The 12,958-nt window shown below is 42.9% G+C and overlaps 1 protein-coding gene across 3 annotated transcripts in view; it reads left to right on the forward strand.

Annotated features, from left to right (window-relative positions):
- Window positions 1–10,791: 10,791 nt before the first annotated feature.
- nlrx1 (NLR family member X1) overlaps window positions 10,792–12,958 on the forward strand; it is a 32,057-nt gene continuing 29,890 nt past the window's right edge. For 2 of the 3 annotated variants that reach the window (XM_051931953.1, XM_051931955.1), the window contains exon 1: window positions 10,792–10,871. The gene's annotated coding sequence lies outside the window, so the exon portion shown is untranslated. Of the gene's footprint in view, window positions 10,881–12,958 lie in introns of all 3 variants that reach the window. The other variant, XM_051931954.1, reaches the window with a different exon arrangement.

Here is a 12,958-nt window from a genome sequence, read left to right on the forward strand (position 1 = left end):
AGGTTTATATTGATGATGGCGAAACATCAGCAGTCAAAAACCAAAGGAAGGAGATGTGAGTGGATAGTGGAGATGAGCAAAGAAGCAAAGACAAGTGCCTGGACTTCAGGTGAGTGGTAAGAAACATTAAGGACAAAGGGGGCATCCTGTAGATTTGCATGTGCTTCTGCTAAATGGGCCCATATTAGTCAGTCAGCCAGTCATTTTCTAACCCTCTTAGTCCTGAACAGGGTCACAGGGGTCTGCTGGAGCCTATCCCAGCTACCATAGGGCACAAGGCAGGAACAAACCCTGGGTAGGGAGCCAGTCCATCGCAAGGCAAACACACACACACCAAGCACACACTGGGGCCAGTTTGGGATCGCCAGTCCACCTAACCTGCATGTCTTTGGACTGTGGGAGGAAACCAGACCACCTGGAGGAAATCCACACAGACACAGGGAGAACATGCAAACTCCACGCAGGGAGCACCTGAGATGCAAACCCTGGTCTCCTTACTGCGAGGCAGCAGCACTACCACTGTGCCACCATGCCACTCCTGGGCCAATGTAAAAAGTGTCTAAAGAGCACCATCTAACAGACAAATCCGCCACCTCATGCAGCTTTATATCTGAAATTTTAATTATCTATCCATCCATTCATTCATCCAGCCATTTCCCAAACCTGCTATATCCTGAGCTGGAGGTCATGAGGAACGTGGAGCAATCCATTCATTACCTAATCAGGTTGTTCAAGTTTAGGGTCCTGTAGACTGAAATATACAGTTCACATAGTGAACACCATCCAACCTCTGCTCCTTAAGGACAAGCTGACAGAGATGGGAGTAGATTCATACCTGGTGGCATGGATCGTGGACTATCTTACAAACAGACCTCAGTATGTGTGTCTCGGGAATTGCAGATCTGACATTGTGGTCAGCAACAGAGGAGCGCCGCAGGGGACTGTACTTTCTCCGGTCCTGTTCAGCCTATATACATCGGACTTCCAATACAACTCGGAGTCCTGCCACGTGCAAAAGTTTGCTGACGACACTGCTATCATGGGCTGCATCAGGAGTGGGCAGGAGGAGGAGTATAGGAACCTCATCAAGGACTTTGTTAAATGGTGCGACTTAAACCACCTACAACTGAACACCAGCAAAACCAAGGAGCTGGTGGTGGAGTTTAGGAGGACCAGACCCCTCATGGACCCCGTGATTATCAGAGGTGACTGTGTGCAGAGGGTGCAGACCTATAAATACCTGGGAGTGCAGCTGGATGATAAATTGGACTGGACTGCCAATACTGATTCTCTGTGCAAGAAAGGACAGAGCTGACTATACTTCCTTAGAAGGCTGGCATCCTTCAACATCTGCAGTAAGATGCTGCAGATGTTCTATCAGATGGTTGTGGCGAGTGCCCTCTTCTACGCGGTGATGTGCTGGGGAGGCAGCATTAAGAAGAAGGATGCCTCACGCCTGGACAAACTGGTGAGGAAGGCAGGCTCTGTTGTAGGCATGGAGCTGGACGGTTTGACATCCGTAGCAGAGCAACGGGCACTCAGCAGGCTCCTATCAATTATGGAGAATCCACTACATCCATTAAACAGTGTCATCTCCAGACAGAGGAGCAGTTTCAGCGACAGAATGCTGTCACTGTCCTGCTCCACTGACAGACTGAGGAGATCGTTCCTCCCCCAAACTATGTGACTCTTCAATTCCACCAGAGGGGGTAAACGTTGAACATTATTCAAGTTATTTTCTGTTTTTTACCTGCATTTTTTATTACTCTTTAATTTAATATTTTTTGCTGCTGGAATATGTGAATTTCCCCCTGGGATTAATAAAGTATCTATCTATCTATCTATCTATCTATCTATCTATCTATCTATCTATCTATCTATCTAGTGTATATACTGTATCCCTGATTTACAGTTTTGGGAACCCAGAGTTCCACAGGCAAGGAGCAGCAGCTGCACAAGCCCTGTCTGCCCCCCTTGGTTGTACACTTGGTACGAGGGACAACCAGAGACAGCTGACCAGAAGATCTAAGCACTCTGGATGGCTGGTGTAAAACACACAATTCAGATAGTCAAGTCAAGTCAAGTCAACTTTATTTATAAAGTACTTTACATACAACAGCCGCTGACCAAAGTGCTGAACATAGGCTAAAATAAATTTTAAACAAAAACAAAATAATAAATAAGTAAAATAAAATACAATAAATGAAACTAATTAAAACATAGTAAACACAACTAAACAGAGTTAAAACAGAGTAAAATCAACTGCTCACACAGGATCAAACGCCAAACCAAAGAGGAGGCCTGTCTAATGTGGATCGGCAGTGAATTCCAGAGCCTTGGAGCCACAACGGTAAAAGCCGTATCCCCCCTGAGCTTTTGCTGAGTCCTCGGCACAGCAGCTGAGCAGCTGATCTGAGTGAGCGGGAAGGAGAGTGCATATGCAGCATCTCAGCGAGGTAGGGCGGAGCAAGCCCATTTAAGGACTTAAAAACAAATAAAAGAATCTTAAAATGAACTCTAAGCTGAACAGGCAACCAGTGCAGTGAGGATAACACAGGTGTAATGTGCTCATTTTTTCGCGTGCCAGTTAAAAGGCGTGCAGCAGCATTTTGCACCAGCTGGAGCCGAGACAGGGTGGACTGGCTAACACCAACATACAACGAATTACAATAGTCCAACAGGGTTGTAATGAATGCGTGGATTACTGTTGTAAATTGATCGTTGGAAAGAATGTTTTTTATCTTCGCCAAACGTCTTAGCTGAAAAAAACAAGATTTCACCACCGCGCTGATCTGACCGTCTAGTCTAAAATCCTCATCTATCCTAAAACCCAAATTTGTAATAAACATCCATCCATTTGCCAACCCGCTGAAGCTGAACACAGGGTCACAGGAGCCAATCCCAGCCAACACAGGGCACAAGGTGGTGCGGGACTCTCCCCTGTTCCAGGCTCAGGTTGAAGATGCGCTGTAGAGGACTCCCCAGCTCCAACGCACAGGCCTTCAGCAGTCGTGGCAATACTCCATCTGGACCCGCTGCTTTGCTGGCACAAAGTCTCCTCAGCTCTCTGCTTACCTGGGCTGCTGTAATTGTGGGTTGGGGAAGACTCTGTCCTATGCTGGTATCAGCAGAAGGATGGTTGGAGAGTGCAGTACTCTGAGATGAGAGTGGGTTAGGGTGGTCAAACCTGTTAAAGAAGTTGTTCATTTGGTTTACTCTCTTCACGTCTCTCTTGATGGTGGCACCCCGCTTCGAGCTGCAGCCAGTGATGATCTTCATCCTATCCCACACTTCCTTCATGCTGTTATTCTGCAACTTCTGCTCCAGCTTTCTCCTGTACTGCTGCTGCTTTGCAGTAAGGAGACTGTGGAAGATTGTGGGTTCGCTTCCCGGTTCCTCCCTGTGTAGATAGCGTGTAGATTGAGTAGTGAGAAAAGTGCTATATAAATGTAATGAATTATTATTATTAAGGCAGGAACCAATCCTGGGCAGGGTGCCAACCCACCACAGGACGCACACAAACACACTAGGGCCAATTTAGAATCGCCAATCCACCTAACCTGCATGTCTTTGGACTGTGGGAGGAAACCGGAGCGCCCGGAGGAAACCCACGTAGACAACATGCAAACTCCACGCAGGGAGGACCCGGGTCTCCTAACTGTGAGGCAGCAGCGCTACCACTGCGCCACCGTGCCGCCAATTTAGATAAACAGGCAGGAGCAAACCCATGTAAAGATTTAAAAACTAGCAACAAGATTTTAAAATCAATTCAAAAACTGACAGGCAGCCAGTGTAAAGAAGCTAAAATAGGAGAGACAGAATCAGACTTTCTTGCCCCCACCAGAAAGCAAGCGGCAGCATTTTGGGCCAACTGTAACCTGTGTATCAGGGATTTGTTAATCCCAGAATACAGCGATTTGCAGTAATCGAGGCGAGAAAAAATAAACGCATGAGTAGCTATCTCAAGATCCATCCATCCATTTTCCAACCCGCTGAATCCAAACACAGGGTCACGGGGGTCTGCTGGAGCCAATCCCAGCCAACACAGGGCACAAGGCAGGAAACAATCCTGGGCAGGGTGCCAACCCACCGCAGGACACACACAAACACACCCACCCACACACCAAGCACACACTAGGGCCAATTTAGAATCGCCAATCCACCTAATCTGCATGTCTTTGGACTGTGGGAGGAAACCCACGCAGACACGGGGAGAACATGCAAACTCCACACAGGGAGGACCCGGGAAGAGAACCCGGGTCCCCAGGTCCCCCAACTGCGAGGCAGCAGCGCTACCCACTGCGCCACCGTGCCACCCTATCTCAAGATCCCTAGAAGATAAAACAGGCTTGATCTTACCTAATAGACAAAGTTGGAAAAAGCAACTCTTGACTACAGAATTTACTTGTTTCTCAAAAGAGAGGTTACTGTCAAAAATAACACCAAGATTGCGGACTTGAGGTTTGGAAAAGACAGAGAAAGAGCCGAGAAGTCCAAGACCAATTTGGGCTTTAGCTGATGGACCCACTATAAGCACCTCCGTTTTATTTTGATTTAGATCAAGAAAATTATTAGCCATCCAGGATCTTAGTTCAGACAGACAGTTGTGCAGTTAATTCATTGCAGAGTTGCAGACGGGAATATAAACCTGTGTGTCATCAGCATAGCAGTGAAAAGAAATGTTAAATTTCCTAAAAATCGCTCCAATACGGTGAAGGTATATGGAGAATAAAATAAGACCCAAAATGGATCCCTGAGGAACACCATATTTAAGAGGAGCAGTAGATGAAGAAGAGGAATTAAAAGTCATTGAAAAGTGTCTACCAGTTAAATATGACCTGAACCAGTTAAGAGCAGCCCCTTTAAGCCCAACAAGATGTTCAAGCCGCATCAGCAATATCTCATGGTCAATGGTGTCAAAGGCAGTGGACAGGTCAAGGAGGAGAAGGACTGCCGCATCACCTGAGTCAATAATAAGGGAGATATCGTTGAACACTTTCAGGAGTGCCGTTTCAACACTATGATAACGCCTAAAGCCAGATTGGTAGATCTCAAATAAATTATTGGAGTTAAGGTGATCAACCAATTGATTATAAATAATGCTTTCCAGAATTTTAGCCAGAAATGGCAGTTGGGAAATTGGATGAAAATTGGCTAAAACTCCAGGATCTAATTCTGCCTTTTATTAGACGGGGACGGACTGCAGCATGTTCAAAAAATGAGGGCACAATTCCCGAACTAATAGAATCATTGATGATAAGGGTGGGCCCAACACATCAAAGGCTTCCACTAAGAGATGTGTCTGTAAGATAGTCCACGATCCATGCCACCAGTTATGAATCTACTCCCATTTCTGTCAGCTTGTCCCTGAGGAGCAGAGGTTGGATGGTGGTGAAGGCGCTAGAGAAGTCTAGAAACATAATTGTTACTGCACCACTGCCTCTGTCCAAGTGGGAGAGGGATCAGTGTAGCATGTAGATGATGGCATCCTCCGCTCCCACCTTCTCCTGGTATGCAAACTGCAGAAGGTCGAGGGCGTGGCATACCTGTAGCCTCAGATGGTGAAGTAGCAGCCGCTCCATGGTCTTCATCACACGTGATGTCAGAGCGACAGGCCTGAATTCGTTCAGCTCACCAGGACGTGATATCTTTGGGATTGGGGTGATGCAAGATGTTTTCCAAAGCCTCGGGACTCTCCCCTGTTCCAGGCCCAGATTGAAGATACGCTGTAGAGGACTCCCCAGCTCCAACGCACAGGCCTTCAGCAGTCGTGGCGATACTCCATCTGGACCCACTGCTTTGCTGGCACAAAGTCTCCTCAGCTCTCTGCTTACCTGGGCTGCTGTAATTGTGGGTTGGGGTAGACTCTGTCCTATGCTGGTATCAGCAGAAGGATGGTTGGAGAGTGCAGTACTCTGAGATGAGAGTGGGTTAGTGTGGTCAAACCTGTTAAAGAAGATGTTCATTTGGTTTGCTCTCTTCACGTCTCTCTCGATGGTGGCACCCAGCTTCGAGCTGCAGCCAGTGATGATCTTCATCCCATCCCACACTTCCTTCATGCTGTTATTCTGCAACTTCTGCTCCAGCTTTCTCCTGTACTGCTCCTTTGCCGCCCTGAGCTGGACTCGGAGTTCCTTCTGCACTTGAGCTCATGCGGATCACCGCCTTTAAAAGCCCTTTTCTTCTGGTTCAAAAGGCCCTTGATGTCACTTGTAATCCATGGCTTGTTGTTAGCATAGCAGCGTACTGTTCTTACTGGAACTACAATGTCCATACAGAAGTTGATGTAGTCAGTAGTGCAGTCAACAACCTCCTCAATGTTCTCACTACGTGACCCCTGCAGGATATCCCAGTCCGTAGTTCCAAAGCAGTCTCTCAGAGCCTGCTCTGCCTCAGGGGACCACGTCCTGAATGAGGGTAACACAACATTATAATTAAACATGAGCTCATTTGTACAGAAACCTATTCCTGCCACTCAAAAAAAAAATGATTTTGGTTCCCTCACCATTCTTTGACCTCAGTGAACTATTAAAGTGCCCCCTTCTGGCTGCTTTAATATATGCAGAGTGATGAGCCTATCAAATGAAATTGTACCTGTGTGAGTGTGGCTGACCCTGACTGTGTAAGGGGGCCTGGTGATGGACAAGCTCTCCATCCTGGTTAGATGCCTGAGCTACACACACACACACAGATCAGCCACAACATTAAAAGCACCCACCCAAAACTATGTAGGTCCCACCACAACAGTTCAGACCTGTCAAGACATGGACTCCACAAGACCTCTGAAGGTGTCCTGTGGTATCAAGATATTAGCAGCACATCCTTCAAGTCCTGTAAGTTGTGATGTGGGGCCTCCACAGATCAGACATGAAATCAGCCAGAGCAGAAAATGCAAACGTTCCTCCCCCAAACTATGTGACTCTTCAATTCCACCCGGGGGTGTAAACATTAACATTATACAAAGTTATTGTCTGTTTTTACCTGCAATTATTATCAATCTTTAATTTAATATTGTTTTTTTGTATCAGTAAGCTGCTGCTGGAGTATGTGAATTTCCCCTTGGGATTAATAAAGTATCTATCTATCTATCTATCTATCTATCTATCTATCTATCTATCTATCTATCTATCTATCTATCTATCTATCTATCATATAGTGCCTTTCATATCTATCTATCTATCTATCTATCTATCTATCTATCTATCTATCTATCTATCTATCTATCTATCTATCTATCTATCTATCTATCATATAGTGCCTTTCATATCTATCTATCTATCTATCTATCTATCTATCTATCTATCTATCTATCTATCTATCATATTGTGCCTTTCATTTCTATCTATCTATCTATCTATCTATCTATCTATCTATCTATCTATCTATCTATCTATCTATCTATCTATCTATCATATAGTGCCTTTCATATCTATCTATCTATCTATCTATCTATCTATCTATCTATCTATCTATCATATAGTGCCTTTCATATCTATCCATCTATCTATCTATCTATCTATCTATCTATCTATCTATCTATCTATCTATCTATCTATCTATCTATCATATAGTGCCTTTCATTTCTATCTATCTATCTATCTATCTATCTATCTATCTATCTATCTATCTATCTATCTATCTATCTATCATATAGTGCCTTTCATATCTATCTATCTATCTATCTATCTATCTATCTATCTATCTATCTATCTATCTATCTATCTATCTATCTATCTATCTATCATATAGTGCCTTTCATATCTATCTATCTATCTATCTATCTATCTATCTATCTATCTATCTATCTATCTATCTATCTATCATATAGTGCCTTTCATATCTATCTATCTATCTATCTATCTATCTATCTATCTATCTATCTATCATATAGTGCCTTTCATTTCTATCTATCTATCTATCTATCTATCTATCTATCTATCTATCTATCTATCTATCTATCTATCTATCTATCTATCTATCATATTGTGCCTTTCATTTCTATCTATCTATCTATCTATCTATCTATCTATCTATCTATCTATCTATCTATCTGTCTGTCTATCTATCTATCTATCTATCTATCTATCTATCTATCTATCTATCTATCATATAGTGCCTTTCATATCTATCTATCTATCTATCTATCTATCTATCTATCTATCTATCTATCTATCTATCATATAGTGCCTTTCATATCTATCTATCTATCTATCTATCTATCTATCTATCTATCTATCTATCTATCTATCTATCTATCTATCTATCTATCTATCATATAGTGCCTTTCATTTCTATCTATCTATCTATCTATCTATCTATCTATCTATCTATCTATCTATCTATCTATCTATCTATCTATCTATCTATCTATCTATCTATCATATTGTGCCTTTCATTTCTATCTATCTATCTATCTATCTATCTATCTATCTATCTATCTATCTATCTATCTATCTATCTATCTATCTATCTATCTATCTATCTATCTATCAAACTTCATTTATAGGGGCCATACAAAATAAAGATGGCTTGATCTGTGCTGAGTAGTTAGCACTGCTGTTTCGGGGATCCAGAGGCCTGTGTTAAAACCCCACACCTGGTCCTGGTCCTCATGGAGTTTGCATGTTCTCCCTGTGACAACGGGGGCTGCATCTGCAAAGACAAGCAAGCACATTGTCTGCTGTCTGTAACCCTCTTAAACATCAAGGCTCTTCAGAGCGATGCCACAGGGGAAGCATTTTTGGTTCTCAAAAGACCTTTTCCATGAAGGTTCCAGAAAGAAACTTTTATATATTTAGAGACGCAACAGGCTCCATAAATAACTACATGAACAGATGGTAACAGATTTTGTGGAATACCAATGGCTCCTGATTTTATAAGGACTGTCGCTGCATAAATGCAGGTTTTCTTAACCTGTTCGTGTCCTGCTGGGTAGCCCACCATCCATTAAAGATTTCATTTTTTTTCCTACATATTAGAAAGTTTTTCAAACCTGAAACTACCAGCTTCATATGCCAAGAACCCGTCCCAGAATGAAATTGTACTTTGCCAAGCAAGAGGAACCACACGTCCCAGTGAAGAACCATCAGGTACCAGCATTTCTAAGAGTGTACCAATGCAGCGCAGTTGCTATTTGTTTTCTGAAATGGACAACACCAAGACGGCGTGTTTATGCGACAGTCCAGTAAACAGACATCACTTTAAGTTATCAAGCACCCATTCAACATTCTCATATTGTATATTTGCCAGTTTTGTATCCAAACCCACCCTCCATAGTTTGCACCACACTCTTAGAAATGCTGGTTCGTTAATGGCACTGTATAGTTTTTTACTGGTTGACTAATCACCATTGCATTCTGGGAAGGGTTCTCTGCACATGAAGTTGGTTCTTTGTGCTTTGAGAAACTTCCAAATAAAATCTTTAATGTATGGTGGGATACAGAACTCAAACGGATTAAGAAAACCTGCACTCGGCCTGTGTGATTGTATGCAGTGAGGGTCTTTTTAAACTCATGAGCCGTTGATATTTCACAAATCTGTTATCATCAATCCCTGGTTATTTATTCCATGGAGTCCTTTAAAGGTCTAAATGCATGAAGGGTCTTTCTGGAATCTTCACCGCTTCATTCTGAGAAGAGTTGTTTCAAGTTGTTTCTTGTTTTTTTCTGGTTTGAAAAACTTCCTAATATGTAAAACAAAAATCATTCATATATGGAATGTATGGCAGGCTACCTAGCAAGACACAAACAGATTAGGAACATCTGGACTTAGCCGACTGTACCAATGAGTCCTTTCAAAATCCGGAGCCATTGGTATTTCACAAATCTGTTACCATCTATTCATGGTTATTTATGGAGCCTGTCACGGATCTAAACAGATAAAAGTTTCTTTCTGGGACCTTCAATGAAAGGGTCTTTTAAGAACTAAAAATGGTTCCCCTATGGCATCGCTCTGAAGACCCACCCTGGCATCTTGACTGTTAAGAGTGTCTTCAGTCCTGCCTCCTCTTTCGTGTCCCCAGGGTTTAATGGACAGTGATGATTCCACTCAAAGAAAAAGGGAAGGTGGGGCTCCATTTATAACTTTCCCATGGGCAGCAAAAGTGCTTGAGCAATGGAAAGGCGCTATAAAAAAATAAAATGTATTATTATTATTATTACTGTGGTGGGTTGGCACCCTGCCCAGGATTGGTTCCTGCCTTGTGCCCTGTGTTGGCTGGGATTGGCTCCAGCAGACCCCCGTGACCCTGTGTTCGGATTCAGCGGGTTGGATAATGGATGGATGGATTATTATTATTATTATAGCCTACAAGTCAGGTGAAATTGCCCAGGTGCGCGTGCGCAAGTGGGCCCTGCGATGAACTGGCGCTCTGGCTTACAGTATTGCCTTGCGCCGAATCTGGCCGGCATACACGCCGGATTAAGAGAGTATGAAAACGTCAGGCCAGGATTTACGTGAGTGCGCACGAGTATTCCCTGTTATAGACTGATACACCGTCCAGGATTGGTCCCTGCATTGTTTGATCCAATAAAGCAATGGTTTACACGGGTTTGGAAAATGGAATCAAGAGAACTGTTTAAATAAATGCATCGTTGCAATGTTATATGAATAAGAAGTAGAGGCCTAATTTGTCGCGTTTACTTATAACTAATAATAAAGTGTTTGTTAAAATGAAATCATTTGTCTGAATAAATGATCTTTTCAGCGGAAAATGAGACACGAGAGTGCCACGCTGCAACTTGTCTTAGCGCCCCGGCCGAATAGCGACATCTAGCGGCTGTCCTTGCGACTCGCGTGACTTCCTTCGACCGAAGAGTTTCCGGATCTCAAACTCCAGGAAGAGCGGCGCGTTGGCGGGGGCCGCTCAGCAGGTCAGTGAGGTAATGGAATCAAAGTCTGATGCTTTTGAGTAAATCATTAATAACGTGGCGACTTTGTGATTGTAGCTCAAGAATCTACAGGGACCTCTAGTTTGCAGATGAGTTCAAAAATTGTTTTGGAGGTACGTGCCCCAGTCCATTCAAACAAGCCAAGGTCCCGGCGGGATCAATTCTGCTCTTAATGCTGTTATTCTCGAAAATGATTGTATAGCGCCTGCGGCAAGGAAGACACCAGGTAATCCAGCTGGGTTCACGGAGAAAAGTGTGTTCATTTTAAGACAAAGTCGAGGCGATTCGGAGCCCAACATATAAAAAAAAACCCTGGGGGCAAGTTTTTTTTGGAATTTACATCTGTGCGACAATGCATGTGTGAAAGATGAGGAATGATGCGATTTGTGAAAAAAAAAAGACAGCGTCACGACCACTTTCTAGTTCTGACACCGACAATAAATTACAAGTATATTACACGTGTTGTAAACACAACAGTCCCAAATGCCATTCTTTCACTGTTGTGTAAGACGCTATAGAAGATATCGCCCGTGCGAGCGGACTTTGTATTAAGTATGAAAGTTAGATCTTCCGTGAGTTTTTTGGGGGGGATCTCAAGGAAACGATCGGTTACTACTAACCCGTGGGCACGCGCCGGTGGCAACACAACGGCTATGCCTTCTGCATTACTTTTGATTTCCTGTGACGTGTAAGTAGTGCTGGAGTAGGGTGTTGTACCTTGTTAACCATTTTGGGTGCAATGAGAAATCAAGCAAAATGACACCTTTTGTTGGCTAACTGAACAAATGATAAAATGCAAGCTTTCGAGATGGCTCTTCTTCAGGCAGGTTGTTGTATGATGTGTAAGGCTATATATATATATATATATATATATATATATATATATATATATATATATATAACTGTCCAGTTGGGTCTGGGTACGTTGCATTTAGCATGAAAACGTTTAGTGCAGAGGATTTACTGCCCATCGATCATATCTGCTCTTGCCCGGCTGTGTTAAAGTTGCGGGAGAACTAAAAGCGGTTAAACGGAAACTCTCGCCTTAAACGTCTAATCGGGATGAACAGCTGTCGACCACGTGGTCGCTCGGCTGGTCTCCACGGTAACGGAGGTGTGGCAGTAGAGGCGCACTGATAACGATGGCAAACAAACTAAACTTTATTGGACAGTTTTGTTTTTTTAAAATAGTTTATAGCCAATAGCGGCACTAACGGTGGCAGCAAAATGACTGGCTCTAAACTTTTGTGCAGGGTTCCCGCTGTTGTTTTCGTTGTTGCTGGTGCTTTTATAGTCGCTAATTTGGTCATTTCTCTGGTGTTGTAGGCACATGTTTTGTGGTAATTAGTATTTGTATGAATAACATTTGTGAGCTTTTAAAATGTAGAGAAAAGCCAAGCAAAATGACACCTTTTATTGGCTAACTAAGATTACATCTTGCCTGAAGAAGGGGCCTGAGTTGCCTCGAAAGCTTGCATATTGTAATCTTTCTAGTTAGCCAATAAAAGGTGTCATTTTGCTTGGCTTTTCTCTACATTCATAATGGCTAACACGGTACAACACCCTAGTACTATTGGCTAACTAAGAAATGCTAAGGCAGAGAAGGCCTCTGGAAACAGCAGAGACTGCAGAAGCCAAAGATTGGGCAACATTAGACGTTTTGACACTCATAGCTGAAATGGATTTGTGTGTCTGCGGTTTTATGTGAGAAGAGATTTGCAAAGCTGAAACTTACAGTCAAGGCTTTCTGGTCTTGCTAAATTATCAGCTAAAGCGAGTTGGCGAAACGCATTGATTTCAATGACGAGATTCGCAAGTCCTCAGCTTTTAAAGGCCAGGAAAGGAAAGGTCTGAAGATGTTTACAAAGTGCTGAAATGCTTGTGTATTTGTTATTGCTTCTTTTTAGGGTGTTATTTCATTTATGAGTATATTTTCATTTGTTTAAAACTTCTACATTATTTGGACCTTTATTGATTATGCAAACATGCAACAGCAAAGTTTAACGTTAAAATGAACATAAAATTGGTGTAGTTCTGCAACGGTTTTACTTCAGATTCTATTGTTTACT

Source organism: Erpetoichthys calabaricus, chromosome 9 (genome assembly GCF_900747795.2).
Source record: "Erpetoichthys calabaricus chromosome 9, fErpCal1.3, whole genome shotgun sequence".
Lineage (NCBI taxonomy): Eukaryota > Metazoa > Chordata > Cladistia > Polypteriformes > Polypteridae > Erpetoichthys > Erpetoichthys calabaricus.